We start from the raw sequence: 27467 nt of genomic DNA, 5'->3' as shown, positions 1-27467 counted from the left end.
TTTGTTCACTATTAGCATAGTCTTGTAAAGCCAATGACAACAGCTGTGGGACAAGTGATAAGTGCCAGATCATTGTTTTAATTATTAATGTTGTGATGTTGTAATGTGTGAAATGAAAGCTTTCTTTTCGAAATTGTAGGTGAAAGAAGAAATCTAAAATAGTTGTAGTGAAGGCGGCATACCCAATGAAAATCAAGGAAATTTTAGTTAATCGATTTTATAAACTCTAACTGTCACATTTTTTGATATTCCGAAGTACATTAAAGACGGTTGTAGCTAATGAAGGAGGAGGAGAAGTCAGTAACGCCATGTTTCTTTAAAGCATTATCTTAATCCATTCATTGCACCCTATTCTAGTACATGTAATTACCGTGCAGAAGCAACGGCGGTCAGTTTAGTCATCGTTATTATAGCAGGACTTGGGCCGATTGTAACGATACTTGATTTATATTTTAGGTGAACTCTTAGTCAATTATATTTTACCGCTCAGTTCGCTTATAGATTACACAATTGACTTTTTATCGTAAGTTTGCTCTCTTTGGTCGAATCTATAGTGAGTGCTCAGTTGATAAAGGCTTACCTACTTACCCAATGAGCACATAACCAATGGGTTGCGACCACCATTTTTCTATCTTTTTTTTCTTTTCTCACTTCTTTCTCACACTCAATGTTACGCGAATCACCTGACATCCTCGGAGTAAGTGGGCAGAAGATTAACTTTTACAATTAAAATATGATCTTTCTTTAGACTTTTTTCCCAAAAATTGATGCAAATATCCTCAGAACCTCTCTTTTCTTAAATACATTTTAAAAATTGCTTTTTAATGCTTAGGAATATTTATTGCTCTTGGCATTTGTTGGATAACTGTTTGTATTTGTTTTCTGAAAGAAGAAAGAAATTTAATTCGAATTGAGTTGAAATTTTTTAATGCTCAGTGCAAGTCTGTATACGATAGTCGAGTACAAGATATGCCGAAGATATATTCATTCAATAGATCGATCGATCATTTATCGAACCATAAACGTCCGATATATTTCCTATACCTTTAGTAATTTGGCAACACTTTAAAGGTGAACCGGCTCATGTTCTGTTGGGAAGGATACCCACTAAAATCCAAGATTTTTAAAACTAATGCAAATATGTTACATACACATGATTTCGGGCTCCTGTAAGTAACGTTTAGTAGCGAACGAATTCACGTACTTCACTTTATTCTAGGTGTTTGTCCTGGGACCTCCTCTTTTAACTGATTCAAGTTCGACAAGATATCAACAAAAAAAAAAAGATTAAAATTTCTGCATCAATATACCTAAGAGGTTATCATTTAGGAGAAGTTGTGTTCATTAATGATGTATATATATACACCTTATCGAGTTTTGAATTTGTGTATTACAAGCGCATGGCAAATCCAGCGGATTCCTGATTGTGGAAATAACAAGTAAGAAAATTATATTTGGCTGTGGCCGTATATTTTGTACGCATCAATGTTACCGTAAAAAAAGAGGAAAAAGCTATATATCTATACTCGATATCATTGAGTGGGCGTGTCCAATTTTTTCTATTTTTGTGGAATAAAATTGCAAATTCATACCACTTATGTATGTCCATTGTAGCTTATTACTAATGAGGAAAAAGTGTGGAAAGCAAACGTCTTCTCACTTTATGTTGTCGTGTAGGTGTGTCCCTTGACCGATTTAGCTCATTTGCAATACAAAACTGTTTGCACTAATTTTTAATGTTCAATAAGAGACCGATAGGCTTGATTTTTGTGGCCAAGAGAGTCGCTACAATAGAGATTAGGCAGACGGACAGACAGATATGCTCAAAACCGATTTGGAATTTGATGCTAGGGATGTTTAAACTTTCCTTCTGATTGTTCCAAACGTTTTGACAAAATGATCATACCTATCATCTCTTTGTGATGGGTATAAAAATTAAATTTAAACCGATTATGGCTGGTTCTTTACTTATTTTTATTGTTGCGACTGTTCTCACTTGCATACACACAACTGAAGGCACGTATATGCGATTGTGTATGTATATATAGGCACACACACATGCATATGCACCGACACAATACATATGTATATGTAGGAATATATATATATATATATATATGTGTATATGTGTTTGAATGTATGTTTGTATGTATGCTTGAATGCATAGATATGTACGCGTGTATGTGTTTGTATATATGTATATAAATAAACGTGCGCAATCTTTGCCTATTTAAATGTTCGTTGAAAATTTGTGCAAAATTTATTACTTCGCATTTATTTCTGGCTTGTTGATGACATTCTGAATGACGAGCTTGGTGGCTGGCTTATTTCTGCTGACAACGTTTTCCACAACGTGTGTCTTCTTATCAAACACTTGATACTAAAAGTTTCATCTACATAGTGTGATGTTCTTTTTCAATTTTTTTTTTTTTTTCCTCTTTTCATTTCCTTCACTTTGACGTTTTTCACTATAAGCGTCCACGGTATATTAGTTTTGTCATTTCGCTAGAAAAGCATAGAGAAATAGGCATAAACGCTTGATCAGTATCTGCATATATATATATATATATATATATATATATGTATATGTAGCTAGGGTTTTATGTCAATTCTCTTAGCATTTTTTAAAACATCCTTATGTACATTGTATGTGTGTTTGTGTATATGTATATGTATTCATACTACCAGTATGAATAGATAGATGGATAGATTTTTCATATACTTTCAAAAGTTCATACAAAGGTTCCTTTTATACTTCATGCGATATTACACACTTGTATATTCTATTATACTTACTAACTGCTCTTAAAATTTCATTACTTTTCAAGTGTCTTTGTAGATTCTATTCTTTTACTTTATACGCTCTTTGTTGCAGTTTGATACGCTTGAAAGCAATGTTAGAAGGGAGAAAAATAAAAAAAAAGTAAAAAAATAATAACTGCACTGACTCTAATTATAATAAAGAAGAATTGTAACTCATTTCGTTTTTTTTTTTTTTTTTTTTTTACTTTGTTTTATGGTAACTAAGTATTTATTAGAGCATTGTAAGAAGCAAAAGGTATTGATGAGGGTTTTGTGAAACTACTTTTCCATTTATTACCAAAAGATATTTTTGACTTTAAACTAAACAAAAGATGCAGAAAATTTTAATGAAATTCCAAGGTCTGTTTAAAGCATAAGCAGAAAAAGAAAAACTATTTTTTAATATTCAAATTTTTCATCTAATTTATATGATGTATATATATATATATATATAAATTTTTTTTTAGTTTCATATCCTTAAAATAGAGCGAGGAATTTACAAAAATAAGTTTTGCACATAAAAAGTCTTGTTTATTTATAGCCATCATTACGTTTTATTATATGCAATTATTAATATTTTGTGTAAACATACGCTTGTACGCGTTTTGTTAATAATGTCATCGGCAAATAGTTTTCTGTAATTAAGTGCTATTGCAATTGAAACTAGGTCAGCGTTTCGCCATTTCACCTATCACCACATTGAACAAGTTGAGAAAGGTTATAATAAGAGCAGAACCGACTTTTGAGCACCCTAAAGTATTTTGCATACCACAATGTAAAGAATTGTGAATGAAAAGAAGTAAAAACAGAATAATGGACTCTGCATAAGCTTACAGTTATTTGTTTAACGACTTTTTAAAACAAGACCTTATTATATGGGAACGGATCGAAAAAGTAGTCCGATCCTGACCATTTTAAGTTGTACTAAAACAGGTTAGTGTACTAAATTTTCTCAAAATATCTTAAGAATTGTGGCCTGGAGCAGAAATCAAGTCGGACGGACAAGCTTAAACCAAAGCAGAAAGTGATTGTGAAGCGGTATATATATATATCTAAAGTCGATGCGGTTGTTGTAGGGATATAATTAAGATGTTTATAAGATAAATTTTCAAAAAATTCATATTCTTCTACATCCATTCATGCCAAAGGATAGGAAAAACTGAGCTTCCTTGTTATATAAACTTATACATCAAATTATAGTACTATTCGAGACCAATTTTCATCATAAAGTAGTAAACAAGTTAGACTTTGTTCATAAGTGAAAATTTATTTTGAAAGACTTTTTGAGATGACTGGTTCCATATTACAAATGGTCTACATTGCTTTGATTTGACGAATAGTTTCAACATTGAAAATTGCAAATTTTCTTTTTAATATAAGAACTTGGTTTGAAATGTGCCGTTACCTGCCGAGGGATAATCATTGGAATAATCTAATCTAATGCATTTTCAATCGTTTTCGTCCGTGGATCAACAAACAACATAATATCAAATTTCATAAAAATGTCTTGAAAAATAACCGGCATAGTACAGAAACACTGGCATCAGGCAAACCTCAGAGACAAACTAATACGCGGACAGATATGTTTAACTTTGTTTGGGGAATGATTTTAAATCGATTGATATAATAATAATAGTAATTAATATTTATTTACTTGGCAACCGTTGTATTACACATTGCATACATACATTACAGACTTGAATTACATATTTTATAGGAAAGATCATCATACACAAGAGACCAGGAAAGTTAACAGTTCCATTTACAAACTAAACAATTTCTTAGCATATTTTTCTGCTTAAAGTATTAATATGTGAGCTTAAGACTAAATGTTAAACTATGATAACATCAATCAAAAAAAAAAAAAAAACAGTCACATAAGGTAAACTAAATAGTCTTCAGTGTCGTTGGCTATCAATTAGAGAAGAAAACAGTAAAAAGGCAAAGCAAATAACAGTGTACAATATCTTAGGGTTCAAAGTATTGAAAATCCAACAAAAGCCCAAGTGGATATATAGTATATGATCCGACTGGGCAGTCCGGAGTTTTCTCCCCTAGGCTAGGCGAAGTACTTCTACAGACTATATTCATATATATTAAGTACAAACATCTTCACTAAAAATTATGTAGGGTGCTATTCTAAAAAGTTGTATAATGTTTTCAAAGAGTTAGATATTTATTTATTTCTATTTATAGGTTTTATACTCTTATAACATACGTACGTTGTTAGCACTTTGTTTTTGTAATTTGTTTTCGAAAGCAAACTTCAATAGCAAAACGATCACAAAGTCAAAGAAATGTTAATTTTTAATTTATTATTCTGTGATATATCGCGTGCGATATGTCGCATGGATGAACAAACTGAGAAGAAAAAGTATATGGTTAACCACAAATAGAACGAAATGCACAAGTTTTCTGATTTAATTGTATTTTGAGAAATTCTAGGTAAATTCCTAATTATCCTTATTATCGGATGAGTGTCAAAATAGAACAAACTAATCAAACTAATTTGAAAATATAAACTATTTCAACTTTTTAATATGTATACAATGAGGTTATGTTTGGGTTAAATATTAGTTGGTGCAGATTTTAAAGAAACTCTTACTACAATTAGATGATAGAGGAAAAATACTTTTATTTCTCCATAAGAAGGTACTATGCATAGGCTTTACATCTTGGTATATATATTATGAGTCCTTTGAATCCGAAATTCTCCTGCGTCAAAAAAATAAGGCGAACTGGTTCACGCAATGAATCCTTGGAAATCAATCTCGTCGCCTAACACTAATACAATGTTTCTTGTTACCAGCTTGGCCCGCCGGAAGAAATTCTTAGTGCACAATAATCGCGGAAAACTCTTAACATAACCTGGATCTTGGGCACCTTTGGTCTGCATTTTTTTTATCTTCGCTCACTTCTTGTACGACATTCTCTTGATTGATTGGTTGTTTCCGGTTCGTAAGCGTAGAACCAAGTCTCCTCGTCCGTAATGATGCATTTCATGATCGATTGACATTCAAAAACTATATCCTCACAGATTTTAACGCCACACCTTTTTTTTGGAACAATTGAAGGCTTTTCTAACTAAACGGGATGAAACAGTTCTTAAGCCCAAAATATCTTGACTGATTCTTTTGCATTGCCAATAGCATCAGCTAATCGATGGTTTCTGAGCCTCGAATCTTTGGTTTGTTTGACATGATTTTCATCGGTAGAGGTTATTGATCGTCTTTAAACTGTGTATACCATTTGAAAATATTTCTTTCCGACAACGTCTGCTCACCAAACGCTCTCTGCAATACTCTAAAGGTTTTCGATTAAGATTTTCATTTCACAAACAAAATTTAATTCAATTCCTTTGCTTAACGAAATTACTCTTAGTGAACATCGAAAAAATTACTCTTTGTGCCGGACGAAACCAAACGCACCAAGAACACTAACAGATGTCGGTCACAGTGTTATCAATGTACGAAAAAAAAAATATTTCTGATATTCGATATACTCACGTAATTTAACTTGAACATTAGTCTTACTTTTGGGAAAACGCTATTCCAACAAGTTGACAAGTTAAATTAGGCCACTAGCCGGAGATAAGATTTTCTTTGTTTAGTTTGAGGCAAGGAGCTACTGAGCCATGGTGGGTGATGTGAAATAGCTATCCTACGGTAATCAGGCTTACTGTTCGTAGTTATGGAAGTTAGCTGAACCTAATGTATTATGAACCCTTAACCCAAATCATTTGGGTAAGCCTGCTGACTGCAACTTAAGTACTCTAGTCGATAATTAAAGCAACACGACTGGCAAAGAGGTTAAAGGGTCTCTTTTTCATACGACAAAGACAAATTAAAAATTCTCAAACTGATCCATGGAAAATTAACGACGTTGAGCTGAAATCTGTTACTTTCACGTAGAATCCAGCCAATTTTATTACCAATTGTTTCCATTCTTGATCCATGGTCTGTTATTCAAGAAGAAGCAAATCCTCTTGCGGACGGGCTCAGAAGCTGTTTTCTTGAAATAGAGTTCGTTCAAGACCTATATATAGAATAACTGGTAACGATGGACTATACCGTAAGTTGAATGTCTTCTATTGTTTTTATATCCCTCAGCTCTTGCGATAGCCTCATATTTTGTTAATAATTAGCAAAACAATTTCTGATTCGATTCGACCAGGCAAGGTCTATCATTACACATTCTATATCATTCCAGTTAAAGCAAGTCTTCTTCTTGCATTCTTGTCGAAGGCCTCATTATATATTCTTCACCTATTTGCGGCGCAAAGTGTTAAAACTTAGTTCTATTTGCCTTTCGTAAGCCTTCTTTTTCATTATACGGGGAGAAGGTATAAAAATAGACTTACACGGTCTACATTTGCTACGTTTAGTTTCTGTGTCGAATTACTGGTTGAATTAGATCTTTTTGCCATATAGAAAAAATGCACTGTTCGTAAGAAGAATCATACGAGAGGGATCCAAAAAATCGGACTATTGTTTGGATGCAAACGCATATTTTTCATTTTTTTTCCTTTGACTCTGGAATGTTTTTTATATGCACGAGCATGATGGTGGTCGGGAAGGATAATGGGTGGGGAGGAAGAACCATTTGGCCATGGGAGTTTTTACCGGAAGTCTCTAATTAATTAAGAAACTTATTACTCTTCGTTTACTAATAATTAGACTTCGTTGCTATATAAATCCTTGGTCTTTAAGCGAGAGCTAATACGAATTGAAGTTGAAAAAATAGACCTAAGCGGTCCAAATTTAATGACGTAAGTTTATACACATGAAAACTTGACTAGGTTTCGGTACAAAATGTGAAAATTTTTAACTTTTTGCCGCGCTTAAGTTTTTGCTTATAAGGGGAAAGGTTAAGATAATTGATGCATCCGATCCAAATACTCCAAATACTATTATTCAACAATTTTTAAAAAAAATTTTTAAATTTGGTAATATTTTTCAACCTCCCCATCAACATAACGCCTTACGTAACAAATGGTCGGTAAAATTATTTCACCCAACCCGTTTTTAGACCATCTTTCGATCTGTGTTACAGTTATTGAATAAACCGATAGACGGACAGAGGGATAGAAAGGCTTAAATCGTTTCAGAAAATGATTATGAATTATTAAGGCATAAGTTCTTTCGCACGACATCGTTTGCCCATAGTCTCTACGTCCATCCTCCAATGATACTAAAAATGCAGATAGCACACTTAACTCGCATGGTCAAAGTTAAATAAAATTTAAAAAATTTGAAACTATGTCGTTGCGTTGTAGGCATGTATTTAATGGTTTCGTTATTCCGCAGCGAAACGTAAGTAAATTGGTCACAATAGAGCTTGACACCGTTGGCATGAAATTGGTACATCAATAAGCCACAAACAATTGAAAAGCTCAAAGCAAAAATTCTGCACAACATTGCCAACAACATTTCCCGAAAATCATGTCAATAAGAGTGAACGCCAACAGCCAAAGACTGAGCATTTATTTGCAAGATATTTTGTATCACTTATAATTCCCATGGCGCTGTTTTATTAAACAAGTGCAAAGGAATTGTATTCACAGCCTAAAACGAATCTCTCAATGCCCAACACATTAGATTGTAGACAATATTTGATTGCTAGAGTGAAAATCGATATTATAATGATCATATATATATATACCATAATATGTTGACTATATATTAAATAATATTTTTGCGTGAATAAAGAACACACTGCATCCTATCTAGAAAGATTATTTGACAATTGTGGGCGAAATCTTGATACAAAAACTTTCAAGAGTAAACGCTCGTGGACACGGATCGATACGTTTAAGTTAGCGAGCAATTAAGCGAAGAAAAGGTCTATGATTTGTCGGGAGGGTGGAGAAGCAATTAAACAATCCATTTAATTTGATACCTATCAACGAACGATGGGGGGGATATATTCATCTTGATCAGCATCAAAGTTTAAACCGATTTAGACATGTCCGTCTGTCTTTCTGTCTGCCTAATGGTTATTGTAAACATTCTTCTGATGGCAAAAATGCACCAATCGGACTCATATTTGACAGAAATGATTGGTATTAAAATTGAGCCGAATCGGTTAAAGGACGTGACTACAGTACAAGATATCATGATAGTACCTCCGTTTTCAAAAATAAAAAACATTTACCTTTCAGTCATTATATATAAACTACAATACTAAAAATTGTCATTTGCCTTCTATGGGTGGTTCTGCAGCACCTAGAAAATAGAGCAAAAACCAGCCACGCCTCCCCAATACTATAGAATATTTAAGTTTCATTCTTTTATGAAAAAATTTGAGAGGCGATAAAACATCTTCAGATCCCATACAAAGTGTAAATATTAATGACCAGTATTGAGCGTTAATGGATATAAAAAACCTGGTCGCGACCGAAGTTAAATATCTAACTTGCGTTTTTTTTAAATAAGTTTTCCCAGTTTAAAGTCAACCGAGCTAAAACTTTAAGAGGAAGAACCTTTCTGTCTCTCTCTCTCTCTCTCTCTCTCTCTCTCTCTCTCTGTCTCTGTCTCTCCCTCTCTATCTCTGTCTGTCTCTCTGTCTCTCTCTCTCTCTCTCTCTCTCTCTGTCTCTGTCTCTCTCTCTCTCTCTCTCTCTCTCTCTCTGTCTCTGTCTCTCTGTCTCTCTCTCTCGCGAAAATTCCTGTTAATACTATTACTACTACTTGCTACTACTAATACACTATTTAGAACAACAACGTCATCAGTAGTACTAGTAAACCGGTTTTCTCAATACTTTATTCTGGAAGTCGGCGAGTACGATATCGCATAAACCAAGCCAGCAATCTTTGCTGCTTGAGTGAAATTTATTGTTCTTTATTCACAACTTATTTTACAAGGTTACATATGGTGCACTTTTGACCATGTACCCAAACAAAAGTTCAAATTGAAATTTGTCTTAGCTGAAACTTCTCATAACTCACCTACTAATAGATGTCTTTGAGGGTTTAACATGGATACACTACCTGGTAGGTTTAACCTCACCCGATGAAACACGGTTTAATATTGCGTAACCGGCGCCCTCCAGAGAGTTAGACGATTCTTATAAGCTAGGGGCCTAAGCTACACTCGAGAAACCAGCTATGTTTATTGTGTATGACTCAAAAAACCCACTCTGCGAAGTGTTGAGGCCTGTCATTACGTACAATTATTCGCTTTAGAAATCATGGAATCCACAAACGCCACGATACCCCCTAAAGGGCCGTAACCAGCAGTCAGGACTCACACATTGGTTAACTGCTACGTTCAAACTGGGGTTAGACATACTAGCTTTCACCGCGGTTTCCACATATATGTAAATATGAAAGCTTCGCCCCGAAGGATTTTGGCAACCATCCATCTGCAGTATACCAATGCTATCGCATCTACCCGCGGGAACTCGTGACTTTGTGAACGGACTCCTAAACCCCGTGGAGCTTAAAGACAGACCATAAAGCCTTTAGTCTTACTTTACTCGACAAAGTCATCCTTGCCTTCGGATCAACTATACAGTCCCTCCTAGCCAACACCAGACCATGGACCTGAGTAGCCGAGTGGGCAAAGGGTCTCGGCTAACAACGCACCTATCAACAGAAAGAATTTGATATTATGATGATTTCAAGTAAAGCTGTCAGAAGTTATCATGTCTACGCAAATACAAAGCGTGTCCCAAAATCAAGCCCGATACTTGCATTCTCAAATTGTTTAAATGAAATTTTTTTGCAAAATATACTTGAAATGAAATGAAGTGTGAAGATAAATTCGAATTTAAGCAAAGGCACCTACCTATCACCATCTCTCTTAACTGAGTTCTGTAAATGCCTTAATAGTTACGATTAAGATTTAGTTGGATTTGACAGTCTACTCCGTTTAAATTAGATAAAGCAAAATATTTGAGTGGTCAAATAAGCTAAAAGAATTCAATTTCGGCTAGAACTATTTTTAGGAACCGACTATTACAAAATGGTTACCAACAAAGACAAGCTCAAATTATGCTAAAGCGATATTTATAATTTTTTCATAACTCTTGAAAAACTTACGGATCAGTTTTGCTGATTTGCATTTGAAATCTAGTAAGCTTAATATCATTGCAACGTTGAGAGTTATTTGAGCGGTATTTTGGTGATGTGACTATGGTCGATAGTCATAAGAGTAAACTGTCGGATCTTTTTGTTATTCCGGGTAAATAGTCACAAGAAAATATTCGAATATCAATTTTATTATAAAACAACGAAATCATAAACAAAAATTGCCTTCTGGCTGGTGACGCCTTTTGCGATCAGAATGTGGTTATTAGGGTCCAACGTTAACTCTCCAAATCGAGCGTATTACAATCCACTTTTATCTACAGCATTGTGATCCGCCATTGCTTATCCTCTTATTCGTTATTTGATGAAGTCAATCAGCAAACAGAGATGGCTTAAGCCGATTTCCCTATCCAGACAGACAGACTAGATATGTATTGGTTACGCGACGAATGCGTGTACAGCCGTCCTAGTAAAATATAGTTACTCCAAATATTGTTTTTTGCAAACAACCGCGTTTACTCCTTTGCCCTCCCTCTTCTGCAAGGGCTTTCAAAAGTGAACGCTTGTGTGTGAAAGATGTTACCCAAATTGCGCTGTGATGAGCCAAGGAAAAAGGAAAATAAGTGTTAATGAGGAATATGAAGCTATCTAGCAATGAGAGCTGCATCGGGAATTTCGCTCCCGAACGACAACTTCGCGGGCAGTACACGAAAATGATATTCGAAAAGATTATTGCAATTGCGGTCTGAAGAGAAGACGGGGATCGCGTATATTGACATGTAACATATGCATGCAACGTAATTTGAAACAAGACCAACAAACTCTTATTAATTTTTGTACAAAAGCAATTTATTTCATAAGCTTTTCGATATCTAGGTGCTTACGTTACAAACATTTGGAAAAACTAATATTTTTTTATGCATACATAGTATAAGCAAACACATAACATTCACGTACTCTAACGTCTGCTATACAAATGACATTGCTATCGGCAAAAAAAAAAATGTATTTGTTGGCAATTTCCGTCCTTCATTTAAACGCACCATTAATTCCAAATCAATCTGTCAAATAGTTTAGTTTTAAGACCTGTGCAGAAAGAATGCACCTTGTGGTGCTTTAAAAAACGGAAATTTTTTTGAAAAATCCCCAAATGATTCAATGTTTGTTTAAAAGAATATTAAACGGAAGGCTCTGTCATCCTTTGTTCTGTTTAAATGTAACGACACAAGTATTAATAATAATCCATGCTCTTGGATAAGCAAGAAATGAGAAATGATTTGTTACAAAAATGACTTTTGGTTTTGGAAGAACGTAGTCGTGATTTAGAACCAGAAATTAATATATAAATTCTTGGTTGGTTGGGGGCCACTATGCTTTCTCCATAATGTTTTCATAATAATTAAAGGAACAAAACGGACTGGCTGTGCCAGTTTGAAATTTGATTTAAGCGCCATAATTAACTTACCCTGAAGTATGCGGACAAAGATGACGACATCAGTATATTGAAGCTAAAAAACCCAATTTTGTTAATTATCGGTAAAAACTGATAAAAAATAAAATCTTAAAATTGATTGCATGTAAAAGCTTATCCTAGCGAAGAATATATTGGCTTTCAGAGGCGTTCATGCTGTGATCAATTTGCAAAAGTTGTACAATGGATTCGCACACATATAACGTAAGCATATATAATGCAGAGGGTGTTAAAATAAATAAAAGTTAACTAGCAGTGAGTTATGCTTGTTAGTAGCTTATCGAGTTCTGCAAAGGCACGGTAAGATAGCTCGATGCTGGCTCGAAATTTGAAATATTTTTGAAATGAAAATACCTTTCGAATAAGCTAAAGATATTCAAACTTTCCTTTTCAGAACGATTTTTAATAAATTTTATACGACTTGTGTTACATACGTCTTGTAAGATATATTAAGCTAATGCGGACGCATGTAACACGTATATGAAGGACTTAAGATAGACCTATCTTTTCCTATACCGATCGATTAAGAATCATGATCTGAATTGATGTAAGCCCGTCTGTCCGGCTGTCCATCTGATGTCTGTCCATGTAATGTTTTGTTCAAGTTACAGGTCGTAATTTTTGGGGTATTTTGTTTTAACACAAAGACCAATGCTATTGAAAATGATTCGGATCGGTCCATTCCTCATATAATGCCCTGTTCTCAAAAGTCGTTATATTGCAAAAATTGGCAATTTTCAAAATTTCTTGGCAAAACTGACTAAGACGTAGTATTTCGGTATTCTAAATTGGTATAAATAGTTTGGACCGGCTGAGGCAATTTTTGAACTCTCTTTCATGTCACGAAAACTGAGGTTCATACTAGAAAAAGGTATAATTTTCAACGCGTCATGATGAAAATTATATTATAATAGTAGTCGTTAATATAGAAAAATTAACTGTATCAAATTTATTTAGGATTATCTTGGCCTATTTTTTGGATCCCACCCTAATTTTCACGAAAATTGATCCTTCGTAGAGCAGAAAAGTCTAACGGTCAATATGAGGTTATGAAAATTGGTCAATAATAGTAATTTCACACAAAAATGAGCACTACAAAATTTGGACCATCTACGCGTGTTTTCGGATTCTGTTCTTTGTAAGGATTAAACTTGAACTACGTTGGGCAGGTTGACGTGAAGGTCTATTGGCGAAATTATCTTTTGCATACTGCACTGTGTGTGTACGTATACGCATGCGACTAGATGTATGTAACATCCGGAAGGATTTGACATGGTCCCACCTTTTATTACACCATTTTGCTAACTTGTGTTTAACCAATGTTTTATTACACCGATTCAGTAAATGGTCGTGAATCAATCAAAATCACTTTCTGAATCAATTTAAAGTCACGTCTGCTCGTCTGATATTTGTCCGTGTACTTTTACCACGCCTGTCCGTTTGATATTTGGTCATGTAATTTTTTGTACAGCCGATTTAAACACGTCTGTCCGTCTGATATTTTTCCAAGTATTACTGTCTGTCCATCTCATAAATGTAAATTCTAAGACTAATAACTAAAAACACAATCACGGCTCACTGGTCAATACCCTACATTAACCTAAAATTATTCACAAAACGACTTTTCAAAATGAGGCATTATATGGGCAGTGGTTGAAAAAGTGGTCCGATCCGAATCATTTTCAATAGTAATCGTCCTTCGGCCAAAAGATGACAGCGCACGATATTTCGTCTTAGTATGACTTGTAGGTTGAATATAACAAAACAAAAAAAAAGGTGGATAGGCGGACGACAAGCTTAAATCGATTCAGGAAGTGATTATGAATCAATGGCGATAATAAAAGCAAAGCCCATCTCATGTCTTTCTTTCAATGAGCGTCAGCAGAAGTGCAATACTTTCTCTAGAAGGAAACCTTGGCTTTATGCCCAATTGCATGAAAAAATCTCCAAAAATGCGACCTTTAGGATAAACATAAGAAAATAAGACAATCATACAGATAGACTTAGTTCGATTCAGAAAATGATTACGAAAATAAGTCTAAATCAATTGATATAATGAAAGGCGGATCTGTATCATGTCCTGCGGAATATTGCATACATTCGCACACACAACTTAATAGATCCTTGTACAACAAGTGATGTAGACTATGAAAATTGTTGTGGCATACATAAAATTATCGAAAATTAAATGAATTTAATCACATTTAACCGCACTTATAATTTTCCGGTTCGTTGATAAAATTTTTTATGCGAAATTTAATTAACGAATTGTAATTAATTTTAATCATCTTATGATTGATTGTCATCTGGTATTTATAATGCGATAATGAAATGACAATCAGCCATACAAAGGCGAAAAGAAGATTTCAATTTAAATGATAAAAGGATGATTTGTAAAGGATGTTAGGGGGAAATATCCTTCTAAGGCGGACAAATTTGTTTGAATTTGTAGGCTATGGTCAAGAAATTTTAAGTTCCTGGTATGGCTTTATCATATATACAACATAGGACAGTCGGGCATACGATTAAATTAAATATATGAAAGCATTCATGCCGTCAAAGGATGTTTTTTGTTACAATGCTTTTTAGCTGTCAAAAGCTGTTTTTAAAAATCAAATGTAAAAAGCATTCAATTTGTTGATTATGTGTTACACACATTGTATGCGTTACAGGTATTCAGAATAAAACTTACAAACGCATTATCGTTTACTTATCTTCAAATTTCTTCCTTTCTTTCTTTATATGTTGTTAATCAAATTTGAAAGAATATTCTTCAAGTTTTTTTGTTATTGTTATTCTTCTTTACAATTACATATCCATATATATAGAAATTATCATTAAATTCGAAAGTAAATAGCAATTGATATATTTTTCAATTAGAATTCTTTTTTAGAAATATATCAATATATATATATATATATTTATATGTACATACATATTACAAGTCGAGAAAAAAGTTCGTGGCCTTTATAATAGCTTCAGTGTTTTAGAGTCGCGCATTTTTAACTTTAACTCGATGAAGTTGAAAATCCGACATAGGCATTGCAGATGTGGCTTGATGCAAGGATGCTAAAGTTGCCCCTACAATAGATTGTTTTCCTTTGTTTGCTGTTTTTTGAATAATCCTTTTGCTTTCGAATACGAAAGATTTATCGCTTTTTGTGTTGTATTGTCGACATTTGTTTTACAGAGATTTGGCCCATTTTGAACTCCAACCTGCATGCCAGAACCTCTTATGTTTTTGTTAACCTTTAAAGTCATTATCTTAATATGTTTACCAAGGACCGACAGACAAACATGGTTACATTTTATATTGATCACGAATATACATGTCATATATGTATGGTTGTTTACACATGTATGCGTATAGATACACTTAGCATACATGTATATATATATATATATATATATGAGACTGTCACCAAAAATGAGGACGAATTTAATTGTGTCTTTTTAAAACCTATTTATTAATTCGGCGATGAATTAGATCATCGCCTGCAAAGTAATTTTTTCGGATACTATATACTTTTGCCGACGCGTTTTCCAATCCTCGAAACACTTGTTATGGCCTTCAAATTTTTGTACGATTCAGCTTTCAGCTGTATTTCGTCAATCGAGTCAAAGCTTTATCCGTGGAATGGTCTTTTGAGTTGACGAAACAACCAGAATCAGTCACATGGGACTAAATCAGGAATCAGGAATCAAATGGTTATGGAACAATATAGGTTGAATTTTTAACGAAATGAAGCTGAGTGTTTTTGATGCCAATCGAGACTTGACGCGTTTCAGATCCAAAATAACTTTTAAAATGTTGTCGACTAATCCGTTTGAGATGTCAACAGCGTCGGTAAGGTTTCTAATTGCGGTCGAGAACCGAATCTTTGATTTGTTTGACATGGCTCTCATCGCCAGAAATTGTTGACCAGCTGGGACGCTTTTCATCTTAGACTCGTTCTTGGCTTTCTTTGTTATATAAAGCTTATCGACATTTATCTGCGGTAGAGTCGAAGGGCCGCTGCAATTTCTTTGGTCAACAAAATTGGAAAAAAATAATTTTTCTGCCGAACAAAGCTAAACGCACCTATGACATTAATAAGGTCTATGATGTGAAAATTAGAACAAATGTCTGTCACAGTGCTACCAATCCAGAAATTAATTATACTTTTGATATTCGATATACCCAAGCTAAATTAGCTTGAATATTGGTGTTAATTTTTGATCGCAATATAAATACATACATATACACGTGCGAATTCAATCTGCCGACCAATCAATTGGTGACAGGTATCAAAAGATTTTGAAATATTTACTAATTCAGTGGAGAGCGTTTACGTTTTTCAAATGGGGACAAAGTTTTGAAAGGAAGATTCTACAACGTTCCCTCCATCAAATCTTCGCAAATTTCTGAAAAAATGCCAAATGACTTGGCAAAAATTCTTCTTCTTGACTAGGAAGTTTTGACATATTCCCTCTATAGCTCGCACCTTGGCTCGCCCAACTATCGTTTGTCGCCCTTGCTGTCTCTCCTAGTCTCCCCTAGTGCTGAAAACCCCTTTTTAAAAAGGCGCCTACCAAAATTGTTTACCCAGAAATCTATGGAGGTCAGGTAATTTTTTTTACTAGAAAAAAATCGCGCATGTTTGATTTGATAAATTTCATTAAATTTATAACAAGAATGCGTTTGAATTTTGTTAAAAAAAAGAAAAGGCCACGAACTTTCTTCTTCACGCCATGTGTACATTGCTTGTTAATATGATATTAATGTTTATTTATCAAACTTGGTTTTGTAAATAATCAAATAATAATTAGTAATATGTACGCAGTAATTTAATATTTAATGAACACTACGCTCGTGGCATTTAAAAATCTAAATAGTTCTTAGAAGAAGAGCATTGATAGTATTTTCTCACCCATCACTGCGTAATGAGGGATATATTCATTTTGACCAAAACGTTTGCAAGGCCCAGAAGGAAGCTTCAGAGAACCGATGAAGTATGTAAACAGATTTACCGAATCGATTTAATTGATAAACGGCCGTATGTCTGTCCATGCATGTCTGCGTTCACAGGCTCGCAAAAATACAGCTATCTACTTCTAAATTTGACAAAAGCTTTGGAGGTTTTTTTTTTGCAAGAAAATTGATAGTGAAACTTTGTCAAATCGGTTGAAGGACACACCCCTACAGTACAACATTACTTGAGATCAATATCATTCTTGCAAGGGAAAAGGGACTGGCTTCTTGCTCATTAGTGTGCAACACGCTGTAACAAATACAACGATAACAGTGCACGAGTACACTTTTTTATAAACGCATCGATCTCTGCGCAAAAATGGAGAGAGTGGGTCACGCCAGCTCAATATTTTCCATAATAGTTTTCACAGATGGAATTTCTTGTTTGCAACCGTAAAAATCTGTACATTTTTTTTTTTTTTTTTAAGAAAAAGGAGGGTCTTTGATTACTTTTCTCACTCACCATCAAAGGCGGGGGTATAATCATTTTGTCATAGTAGTGGTGAAACCCAAAAGAAAGTCTCAGACAATTTGTAAATTAAATATTTTTGATTAGCGTCAAATCGTGAATCGACCTCGTCGTGTCTGTCCGTCGTCGTGTTGTTGACACTTTCCTGGTTACAAAAATTAAGATGTCAGCTTCAAACATGGCAGAAACACTGGAAATTCTTGCAACGAGGTTGGTATTGAAAGTGGGCCCAATCGGTCACACGATCGCCTCTGTTTCTTTAAGCAAAATATCCCGGGTTTCTACTTATTGCTCATAAATTACAGAAAGAGACTAAAATTTTGTAGGGAGAATCCTATTATCAATGTTCTGTCCAAAAATGGAAATACTCAACAATGCCAACACAAAGTGATGACGGATCAAGTTTTCATTTTTTCTACTAGCTCTGATGTTTTCTATATATCAGTCATAACGTAAATAAGACAATGTTAAAAATTATTCTGTAGTATCTTCACATGAAGATACAATGTCTAAAAATGAAAAAGCAAATCGGCTTTACTCTCATAAAGTTTCATTTTTCATTTGTCCAAAATTAGTTTGATAAGGTGGGGGTGGGCTGCATGAGGTTCGATCGCAGTCCAACATAATTTTCTCACCGTTTTTTTTTTTTTTTTGACGCCTACTCGGTCCACATAAGCAAACAATAAATTCTAAAAGCATGTGGAAAGTGTTCATTTATTGGAAACGATTTTTACATAAGAATATGTCTTAAATTGATCATCAAAATTGTTGATCACAACTTTCACTTACGCTTAAGAAGAAGATTTTTGATAATTGAATTTTCTAAAAATCGACGAAAATCAATTATGAATTCCACACTACTTCAGAGAAGAACAAGTAAGAACATTATAGTTGGGTAAGACTGACCTTTAAATACCCTTCACCATATTGTACATAATAACACAATTCTTATTTTTATTATGCAGAACACAAAAATTACATCTTGTTTTTATATCAAATTATTATTATAAATAACATTTCATCATAAAATGCTAAATTGAGCCTTTTCTGTCCTAAAAGTAACAATATTTGTGCTATCCTTGCAAGATCCAAAAATAGGCATAAATGGTCCTAATTTTGTAGAGTTAATTTTTGCATGAAATTACTATTATTGGTCAACTTTCATCACCACATGTTAAAAATTTTCACTTTTCGGCTCTACAAAGGATCAATTTTCGTGAATATGCTTATTAGGATCCAAAAGATAGGTCGAGATGGCCCACTTACTACCAATTACTATTGTGATCTAATTTCCATCATGAAACATTGAAAATTGTACATTTTTGTCATATGAGCTTCACGTTTCGTTATTACAGAGCGGGTTCAAAAATTGCCCCAGCATGGCCAAAATTTTCATACCAATTTTAAATGGTGGAATACTACTACTTGGCTACATTTGCCGAGAAATTTTGAAAATTGCAATTTTTTCCCATTTAGTGATAGACGGACAGTCAGGCTTAGATCAATTCGGATTATGATTCTGAATTGTTCGTTATAATAAAATCCGTGTCTATCTTAAGCCTATCTGCGTGTTCCATACTTACGCACTAACTTAATATACCCTGTAGCTCTGTAACCAAATACAGGTCTATGTTAAACCCTTCTGCGTGTTCCATACTTTCGCAATAACTTAACATACCCTGTACCACAAGTAGTTTCTTAGAGAGTTTCTTCCTAATATCACAAGTAAGATAATAAAGTTAATATATCGCGCTAAAGTTTACTGCATCGTTTAAATCCTTCAATCAGTTGAGAAAACGTACAGTTTAACAATACGGAGTAGAAAAATTTTGAAAAAGTTTTATTCATCCGCCATTAAAACAAAAAAAAAAAAGGGAAGAAAATTGTAAAAAAAATTAATTAAATTTTAATGAAGAGAAGAGTTTAAAAATTTGTACATTCGCATTGCATTGTTTTCAATGTGTTACGTACATAAACCACTTATGAAAAGCGAACGCAAAAAAAGACACAAACAACTTGAGGTGGGTGGGACTCTCTTCTGCGTTCATTATGCGAGTTCAAAATATTTATTATCATTTTTTATGTGGTGGAGGGCAGATGGGATCTTGAGCAGACAGCGGAAGGGTGTGGACATTTAAATGACATCGACGTAGAACATATGTGTGTTACGCAAAAACTTTTATTTATATAAGCAGCGGAAAATGATGAACTTGGTTAATTTTTACATACACTAAGTGACAAAAGCTTTTAGAAACTCATTTGCTTAAGTAAATATTCCAGATCCATTAAATCATTGCAACTCTTTGTTTATTGCATGTGTTTACAAAGAGGCGGGAATTAAGAAAAACTTCAAATTTTTATTTCAATCTTTTTTTGGCTTTAAAATTTCTAATGACGCATGGCCGGAGCTAGTAGGTGTTTGCAAACATTTTGCCCATTTTTTTCACTTCAGAACTTTCTCAAAAAACTTTCGAGAGTTTGAACTTAGCAGTCAATAAACGTTTATATGCGATGGGAAAGACGCAATGCTTCTTCCAACTAAAAAAAAATGATTAAAGTTTTTGCAAACGAAGAACTTTCGAGAGTTTGAACTGACCAATGGTCTTTGAACTTTTTCCGTGCTCCAGCTTGTCCTTTGTCATTGACATCGAAATCACTGATACTTAAACCGTTGAGACCAGAATCGACAAGTGGGCTATGAGGGAATAGCATCACCATAAGCTTTTAAATGTCCTTGATGGGCTTCACCAGCAGATTTCTTCATTAGTAATGAAGGTCGAAAATGCGATTTTGATTGACCTGTATGCGACGCGAATAACTCAATAATGCTAAATGGGAAAGTGTTATGTGACGTTGAGGAAGGTCAAAGCCACCGAATTCAACCGTTCCGTACACTGGCATTTCCCACTTCTTTATCATTTTTAACTGTAGAAGTCCCTGAACAAAATTTTTTCAAACATGTAATAAATATAAGAAAATTGAATCCTTTCGGAACCGAATCTTTTATACTCATCATCGTTTACCCCAAAAAAAGTAAAAGAAGAGTGGGCGCAGTCTTTTCCAAATTTGTAAGCGATTTCCTCATTTTCGTTAATGGGAAAATGTTTACAACAAATTATACAAAATTGCGTCAATAGACAGATGGACAGATGAACAGGTGGACATGTTTAGTTGCATTCAAGATTTAAAACTGGCCAAGAATTTTTATACTTTATAGGCTTGTTGAAGCTTGCTTCTGCGCGTTATAAAAGCCTTGAAAAAAAAAATTAAGTCTTAACACACTATAATATGGGGTCGGCATGGTCAGCTTTTCCGATTTTTGTCGATCCAAATTGCTTTTCGATTTATCTGCGATAGTTTGTGAGTAATGAGTAAAAAACCAATTCCTTTTGAAAGAGAGAGATGTCCTCGGTTTAGGTAGCACTTTGGGCGTGTCCTCTCGCCCGTTTTCAATACCAACGTGCGTGCAGGAATTTCCACTGTTACCGCCAAATTTAAAGTCGTTAGCTTCATTTTTGCGACTATCAAAATGTTTACAATAAATATTACACAGACAGACAGACGGACATTTAAGATTTGATACTGATCAAGAATACATATATATATATATACTTGGTGGCGTCTCTGATGAGTCCTTCTGGGTATTGTAAAACATTTTGGCAAAATGAATATACCCCTCTCATCCTTCGGTGATGGGTATAACAAAAAAAAGCCAACATTTTTAATGTAATTGCATTCACACATTGCATTATAGTTACAAATGTCTAAAATTTTTATATTTACACATACGCGAATATTTGTTATTTAATTCAATTAAAGTGATTTTTCGCAATTTTATTTAAAAATTTCATATTATGTATTATGTCGAGGAAAAATCCAATTAAGAGCACAAATTGAAACATGAATATTAAAAAATTTATTCAAATATTTAGCATATAAAATGTTATATTTGAAAATGGTATAAATCCAATTTTTTGATATTGACTTTAATGTAAATTAACTTCTAAACCAGATCGATAATAAAGCTGAACAAAATGATTGGATTTTCTTATTATAGCTACAAATGAACTTCGCTCACTGTGGGTTAGTACCAAATTTTGAGTAGCACAGTAATGTGGATCTTATGTAATTTTGAATGGAAAAATATTTCAAAAATTGCGGATCATAGTTTGAACACAAATTTACCTTGACAGATATTAGGCAGATAAATGGGCGGACGGACGGATGGACAGGCAGTCTTCATCCAATTCAGAAAATAATTTTGAATCGATCGGTGTAATACAAAATGGGTCTGTCTTAAGCTCTTTTGGGTATTACGTACGTCCGCCCAAACTTAATATGCCTTGTATCACAAGTGGTGTACGATATAATGATAAATAATATATTATTCCAAGTGTTGTCCATCGCTAGCTATACATTTTCCCCATAACCCAGATAATTTATGCATACCATCTCAAAAACAAACTGTTGCTCTTTTGCAGCAAATCAGTCGTTGAGCCATTTTCTCTTACATTTTCCCAAGAAATGAAGTGCTGCTCGGCAAGTGTGCGTCCCGTCAATGCAAACAATCGATAATCAGAAACATTCGAATTTGGTGAGTAAACCGCATAGGCCAGCTCTACCCAGTTAAGTGCCTTTAACGGTCTAATTTTGGTGTACGGATGGATGGACGGATATCATGTAAAACACAGAACTTTATATTCTTTATATTCTGAGGGATATATTCATTTTACCAAGACATTTGCTATGCCCAGAAGGAAGCCTCCGAGATTCCATAAAGTACATATATATTCTTTATAAGGATGAAATTCTAAACCGATTTAAGTATGTCCGTCTGTCAGTCTATTTGTCTGTCTGCCCGTTCGTTTGTCTGCCTTTTTTTTTTTAATGGACGCAGTGACAGCACACTGCCAACTAGTGGCGCCACACTCGATTCATACCGTCGAAGAACCGTTTTCGCATTGCCTCGAGATGAAGTCTTCGGGATTCTTTATCGTTATTATGTGACGCTGCCTCCACGGTCCTCGCTTGAGTTTACGGGTTCGAATGCCGCTTTATATTGAAGCCTTAGTGCACGTGGATCGTGGGACGTAAAATTTTTACCTTGGAGCGATTACTTGAAGGAAGTTGATTTCCGTTGTAATATTTACATATCTAATCTCCTGGGTTGAAGGGAGTTTGCCACCTTTTCTTCGATTGGCTTACGAAAAGGTGACTTAAGCGTCAGTGCAACTGGGTCTTGGGAGATGAAATTGTTATCTTGGAGCGGTTACTTCAAGTTGATTGAACGCATAAACGGAAATACCCTAAAGGCATTTTGGCGACCTGATTTCACGGAATCGAATCGAAAAGATGAGAAAAGCTGCACTGACCAAGCATTAGTGTGCTTGTATTGTAAGCCATATGAGTCACATTTTGAAAACTTATTTTATTTCTAAACCAGAATCATATAGTGATCGAAAGACCAGACCATTACTTTAAGCATAACGATTCCGGATGTTTTTAACGCAATATTTTATGTAAAGTATTTCCTACGCTCGAATTAATTCAAAAGGTTAAGTTAATGTAATCCGATTTTAACGATAGATTAAATCATCAATTTACATACAATTTTAATGTTCATAATACGTATTTAATATTGAAAATGAATCGATTGTTTCAACTCAACACGTCATACAATGCATATATGCTATATAGCTATTGTTGTCTTCGCAAAAGTCAATAAAGCATGATTTAGTGAAAAGCAATAATATGTTAATAGGTTATAGTAGATATCTATATAGACCGTATATCGCTTCAATTGCTTATCTGCTTTTTAGATAACGTCCTGTGATTTGCTAATATTTCGTTTGTTTAGCCTTTGGCTTAATGATTTGCTTGTAATATTTTCGAACGAGTGAAAGTAATAATGATTTCGTATTGAATTGTGTTTCAGTGGAATTTGTTAAAATATGAATGAAAAAATCCAATGAATTTTTTTTACTTAATTAATTAATTCCTTAATTAATAGGCCGTGGATAATTGAACATTTTATTATTATTTTGTTTTTTTTTTCAATTTTTTTTTTTTTTTTTTTTTTCTATGCATTTGGCTACATTTATACATACATAACTAATACGTGTATAATGTCACTTAACAAAGCCACACATCGTTAACAATAATTATTGACACATACGTGCTTAAACACATACTTACTGGCAATTGCTACTGGTAACTGGTAAAGCTGTGATGCCATACATTAAACGCTTATTACATGTTAGCTCTCAGTGCAGAACACTGCACCACAAAACCACCGAATCTCTTTTGATGGTATTAATATTAAGGTTCACTACGCAATTTTAATTGTAGCGGCAATGGCGAGGTAATAAGTTAAAGCAACTTCATCAGAATCAGAAACATTATTATCATCATCATCATCAGCAGCAGCAACAGCAGCAGCAGCAGCAGCGACATCAACATCAACATTTTAGTTCATGGTTTGAAGGTTTTTATTTTTTGTTCATACATACATACATACATACATACATACATACATCCATACGTAGGTTAATTGTATATGTACGCTTGTTTATGTTTGACATTATGTGGCTTTGGCATATTCACTGCGGTAATGGCTTATTAAATAATACATTAAATAAACAACAACTTTATTAAACCATATATCAACATATAAGCAGCGCAGACAGATGAATAAGCATTCGAGTGCAGAGGAGTGTTGTAAGTTAGCTTAATAAACCCAAAGATTGTTGAAGAAGATGAAATGAAAAATGATCAATTTTTATAAAGATTGAAAAAAAATGTTTCATTAAAACTCAAACATCGACGACAGATCACGACTGATTTAGTTGTTAAATAACTAGGAAAGTCATAGGTTGAGAGTCTTGCATACCATACCGTTCACCTTCACCGTTCACAATAACTAAACGTAAACGGATGCGAGTAATGTATTTGCGTTACTTGCGAGTTCATATCAGTTAGATCTCTGGGGCTATAGTAAATATATATAGTTATTACCTATAGATCGGAAACTGTTGTCGATAGATTTTAAAATTTACCAAATTTTTTTTTTTGTTTTAATTTTTAAATTTTTGTCAATTTCAAATAAGAATATATTTGTTTGTAGTAAATGTTTATTTCTGCTTTTTTTCTACGTTCAAAATTTCCAAAAAAAAAAAAAAAATACAAATAAGTAAACAAACCTTCGATTGAAAAGATGACAAGCTTATTAGAAGAATGTACGAGAGAGCATGTACGAGTTGGACAGATGAGTAGGAAGGCAAATAAATGGACAGTTTAAAAGATGAGTAGGGGGACAAATGGACAGGTGGACAGATGAGCAGATGTACATATGGACAGATGGACGATAGAGCAAAAAACGCGCACCAGTCTTACGAATAAATGGATAGTAAGCGAATAGACAGATGAAAGGAGAATAAATGGGCAAATGATCGAATAGACGAATAGACAAACTGACAGGTGCATGGATGTACGTACAGTTGATTTGTCGGAATAATGAAGAGACGTAAGAATGCATAAGCGAAAGGATGAATAGTGCATGAATGGACAGATAAGCGATTGTCGAATAAGTAGATGGAGGGACCGGTTAATGAACTTTCAAAAAATGCTTGCTATACGAATGCTTTATACTGTATAGGAACAGTTGAATGGACGGGCTAACAAACGGATATAGGAATGAATAGTGATTGGATGGTTAAACGGAGGGATAAAAAGCCGGATAGTTAAAAGGACATAGAGATGCTTAGGCTAAGTGGAGTGGATGCGTTAATAAACAAATAGAGAACTGAATAATCGAGGAATGAACCGACAAATCATTGAATGGACGGACTGATAATCAGACTCACGAAAAACGGGACAATTCACGAATACGAAGTGGTTGATAAACGGATATGCGGGAGATTGATGAATAAGCGACGAGTTGGAAAAAAATTGTTTGGATAAACGGATATTTGGGTAGTGAACGGAAAAACTGATGAATGGTTGGGCGGGCTGATGAATTGATAGGAAAGCGTATGCATCGAAAAACGAGGTGATGAATAGAAATGTTTGCGAAAATATGAAAGAAGGAACGGATGGACGATCAATGAGTAGATTGATGCTTATGCGGCTAAATGGTTGAATGGGAAGGCGAGCAGGTAGACAAATGTGCTGTCAGATAAACAAATGTATGGATGAATCAGTATTTGGCTAGTGGGTGAAAGAACCGGCGAACGGATGAATTGATAGACTGAGCGGATAGCAAATGACTTAAAAAGCGAACAAATGAAGAGAAATGCCGATGCGAAAAGGAACAAACGGACGAATGAACGACAGCCAGTAAGTTAATAATTAATCGGAAGGATGGATGAATGATTAGACGAGCAGATAGGTAAATGCACTGAAAGATAAAGAGACGTATGGACTACTAACTAAGAAACGAACGGCAAAACAGACAGGACCGATGGACGGACAAGGAAACTTTTAATAAATGTGGCATAAATAGATAAACTTATAGACCGATCAAATGATTGCATGTCTAACTCACCTTCATGTTTTAGTCTTATGCCAAACCAAAAACATGCACATGCAGGGTTGTGTTGCAAGCGGAACCACCAAATTAATAAATTTCCGTTCGTCAATAGAGCTAAAAACAAATAGTCGTAAAGTGTATTATCCTATTCAAGGTGTTAAATGCTTGCACTTTTTTGCTATTATTCAATACTTTGAATAATATTCAATGGGTGGTTAGGGGCCGAAGAAAGATATCTATATAAAAATCAATTTTTTCAACTGTCCACAATAATTAGAAAAGTTTAAACAACCACCTATCCATTGGTGGTAGCATTTTATAAAAAAAAAAAAGGCGATTGGGTGGGGGAGGGGGGGGGGGGGGAGTTTGGAGAATCAGCACTTTGGTACTCTATGCTCTACAAGGAAAAAAATAGAAACTTTTATTCATTTATCATACCATTCACTTTATCATAAAACTGTCGGCGCAATAGTTATGCAGTTATATGAACGCAAATAGGTATGCATGCACGCACATATGTATGGTGTAATATATATATATATGTACAAACATACAATGTATTGAAATAAGAATTTATAAAATGTTCATAAAAGTGCATAATTTCTCAAAGTGTGCCTGCAATTGAGGTCTTTTACAGAATTTAATCAAAAAATACCAAAGCGAACGACTCTTTGGTATTTTTGCTTGTCTCGCGGAAACTCACAGCACTTGTTTTAGCACTTTGCCTGCTTCTATACATATGTATTTATTATTATGCCCTTCCATATGCTCGCATTCATATTTTCATCTTTTGTGTTCGGTGTGCTTTTTTCCCTTTTTTTTTCCTTTTTATATAATATGTATGTAAATATGTAGCGATATATATATAGGTATGTATGTGTCCTAAACTATGTGTGTTCAAATGCAAAAACCTCTTGTTCTCTGTCTCTTTCCCATTTTCTCTCAATGTCTCGCGTTCGCTTTACTCTCAACCAACCAACCAAACAAACAAACAAACAAACAAACATACCTTCCGTCAACGAAATTATCATCATCTTCTCTGCTCTATGTACAATGTATATGTAATACGTATGCGCTAAACATCTTTTACATATGTATGCGATGATGTAACAAAAAAAAAAAAAAAAAAAAAAAAAAAAAAAAAAAAAAAAAAAAAAA

General features: G+C 34.1%; 1 protein-coding gene across 3 annotated transcripts in view; it reads left to right on the top strand.

The window, feature by feature from the left end:
* Window positions 1–27467, top strand: part of LOC119638153 (putative cysteine proteinase CG12163) — a 48899-nt gene that overhangs the window by 3936 nt on the left and 17496 nt on the right. The window lies entirely within an intron of this gene.

This window comes from Glossina fuscipes, unplaced genomic scaffold (assembly GCF_014805625.2).
Source record: "Glossina fuscipes isolate IAEA_lab_2018 unplaced genomic scaffold, Yale_Gfus_2 73, whole genome shotgun sequence".
NCBI classification, from domain to species: Eukaryota; Metazoa; Arthropoda; class Insecta; order Diptera; family Glossinidae; genus Glossina; species Glossina fuscipes.
This window is presented reverse-complemented; position numbering and strand designations above follow the sequence as displayed.